At 36.6% G+C, this 3,464-nt stretch overlaps 1 pseudogene; it reads left to right on the top strand.

Moving 5' to 3' along the window:
- The first annotated feature begins 740 nt into the window (after positions 1-740).
- LOC103127066 (olfactory receptor 14A16-like) lies at positions 741-1,698 on the top strand (annotated as a pseudogene).
- The last annotated feature ends 1,766 nt before the right edge of the window (positions 1,699-3,464 follow it).

Consider the following 3,464-nt stretch of genomic DNA (forward strand, 5'->3'; position numbering starts at 1 on the left):
CCCATTACTAGGTGTTCCCTGGTTCTTCTGACTTCTTACCTCTCAGAACTAGCATAGGAGAATGAGGAGCCAAAAGTGGAATGTGGCCAATTTCACTAGATTCTCTCAACTGCTACTTCCGCTGGATTCAGGAAAGAACAATGACATTTCTATTTGCTCATTTAATTAATTGGTGAAGTTATTTTCCTTTAATTTTCTTTTTTTCTTATAGAACAATAAATATAGAGGTAGTTTCTGTGTGGCAGAGAGACCAACATATTTTGTATATGTATGTTTGAGTGAGTGTGTATGTATTAATGTTTTATCAAGAGTAGATTAATGGTTTCCCAAAAATTTTTGGAAAGAATTAAAGAAAAAAATATATATATACTTTGCCTGTAATTTCAATTTTTCCAGTGAAAATATTAAATACTGTCCAGTCAGACTGTTTCTAAGACTTTGCAAAGACTATTTCTAAGACTTTGCAACTGTCTGTAGCTGCTCTGGTGAGAATGGGAAAATCACATTTCCTACTTTAAGATTGAAAACAAGCACTATTTTCTGGCATTTTGTTCCTCTTGCAATTGTCTCTAATGTCATTCATTTTTTATTTTCCTCTCTATAAATATCACAATAGACAGTAATTGTGTAAAATGTTTCTGTGTTTGTGCTCTGATGAGCCACCTGTCACTAGATCACACCATGTTAATATGTGAGATAAATCAAAGTTGATGAATATGGACACAACTGATTGAATGATATCTTTGCTTCCTCCAAAAAAAAAAACAAACTCATGCCTGAAAAATTAAGCAATGTGACTTTTGTGACTGAATTTCTGCTTGTGGGATTCCCCTGTGATCAGGTGCTACAGAAACTCTACGCCTCTGTGTCCTTTCTGGTTTACCCGGCTGCTCTGCTGGGGAACCTGCTCATTGTCATCCTCACCTCCATTGACCAGAGGCTCTGGACCCCCATGTACTTCATCCTGAAGAACTTGTCTTTGATTGATATCTGCTGCATCTCCACCACTGTCCCCAAATGCATCATGAACACCTTGACCAACAGTCTCTCCATCTCCTTTGCGGGCTGTGCCTCTCAGGTTTTCCTAGTCCTCTTTTCTGCAAGAACAGAGTATGCTTTCCTACTAGTGATGTCCTATGATCGTTATGCTGTCATCTGCCATCCTCTTCACTATGAGGCCATCATGAACAGAGGGGCCTATGTGCAGATGGTGTCAGTGCTGTGGCTCAGTGGCTGTGCCTATGGATCCCTCACATGGCAGGGACATTCTCTGCCCATTTCTGTGGCCCCAATATAGTGCTTCAGTTCTTCTGTGATGTTCCCTCGATGCGCACACTTGTTTGTTTCAGGGATGAAATTCTGGAATATACATTTATTGTAGCTAGCTGTTGTTTCGTTTTTGTTTGATTCATTTTCATGGTTATTTCCTATGTTCATATTCTCTCCACAGTTCTGAAAATGCTTTCTGATCAAGGTACGTATAAGTCCTTCTCCACCTGTGTGTCTTACCTCACTGTGGTGAGATTGTTCCTGTTCTCTGAAGCATTTGCATTTTGGGGTTCAGCTTCTAATTTTCAACCATCACTGAATCTCTTTATATCTGTGATGTAATCTCTGTTACCTCCCAGCCTGAATCCCCTCATTTATAGTCTGAGAAACAGGGACGTGAAGATGGCCTTTGGCAAAATTTTTGGATGAAGTATGAGTTTTATAATGGTGATGGTTGGGTGTAACAAATGGATTGGGCTATTACACATGGCTTTAAAAGTATGAAGTGCCTATTAGTTCTAGGTCTCAGCCACCTTCGATGTTGCATGTGTGTGTTTCAATGGGCACGATAGTACCGTGTATTAGTAATTTCTAATTTACTTGAGATATTCCAGTCATCATATTCAACATCAATTGGCACTTAGTGTTCTACATGTATTTTTTTCTATTTTAATTCTGGCCCAATTTCCACTTGTAAGTTCAAAATGTATTCATTTAATTATAATCCTCAATATCATTATAGCAAATCCTACTTCATTAGAAATTGTTGTTTACCATGTTACACCATTCCTTTCATTTGTAGTCCCCATAATAATATTCTCTTAGTTCAGCGAACATTGTTAATTCAACAATCACAAGGGTGGATTGGCAATTACTGTCATCTTAACTATAATTAAGAGAAATTAAGAATAAAAGATATTGCTCACTTTATTGCCAATCATCTAGTGACTTCCCTAATAAGGATGTTAGTTCTTAAATAGAACCTATCATTTTTCAACAGACAGGTTGATGAGAAATGTTGTTCTCAGATTCCCAGAAACACTTTCCTTAGTGATAATGCCCTCTTCTGCATTTCACTCTTCATATTTTAATGTTATGTTTAAAAGTCTAAACTATTAAGTCCAGGTACCAGTACATTACATTTACTTTTGAATTTGTAGAGGTGAAGTTGTGGAGATGAGCAGAAGACTTTAATGCTTCAGGTTCTGAGGCCCCAGCTTCACTACCTTGCACCACCTTTAATTAGAATGGAGTGGTGCTTCCTAAGGAGCTTGAAGAATTCATGTCAACTGAGACATGGCAAAAAAAGAAGAATGAAGACCTGATGATTTGCTTGTTGGTAGAACTTAATAAACAGGAACAGGGGACTCACAAGTAAAACTTGGACTGGATTTGGTGTATAGTACCAAAACAAAGCACTTTTTGGAAGGATGGAAGTAGAATATTGTATGATCAGGATTACTCTGGAGTCCTGGTGCATTTTGTGGAAGAGGACCCAATTTTGGGTGAGCGTATAAGTTGAGACATTTTATCCATGTGTCAATAACTATACTGTAAACTGTTCATCTCGCAGGCTAATGATAAAACATACAACTAGTATATACGTAAGTGATTTTACTTTAGCTGCTTCAAAATTTTAGTATGTTCCTTCATTTATTCCTGAATTATTACATTTAAATAGTTTGTTAATGTTAAATGTGTGTCTTTTCTTTCCTTTATTGGGGGGGTTAATGGTTTATACTAAACAGTAAAATACAGTAATTGGTACATTTGTAAAACTTTGTCTTAATTTAAATTAATTTAATATTTATTTATGAACATTATACATTTTATGGCAAAATATTTTGTTTAAAAAGTTACCAATACAAGATAGAGTGGTTGGATGAGAGCAACACTCTGACCTATGAATCTAGGACTTGAACTTGGCAGCTCAAATTCAGAATCAAATCCACCATCCATTATCTGTACTGCATCCTATCCTCAACTGGAAGTCATTTGAACTATTTTAGTTCTTATTTCATTTTTCTAACCATTTCCCCTTCTTTTTCTTTAATAATTCTTACTATATTCATTTATTTGGTAGAGCTAGTCAGAAATTGAGAGGAAAAGGGATGAAGGAGAGAAAAAGAGAGAGAGAGAGAGACCTGTAACACTGCTTCACCTCTCCTAAAGCATTCCCCAGTAAGGGAGGATCA

The sequence above is a fragment of the Erinaceus europaeus genome, chromosome 9 (assembly GCF_950295315.1).
Source record: "Erinaceus europaeus chromosome 9, mEriEur2.1, whole genome shotgun sequence".
Taxonomy (NCBI): Eukaryota; Metazoa; Chordata; class Mammalia; order Eulipotyphla; family Erinaceidae; genus Erinaceus; species Erinaceus europaeus.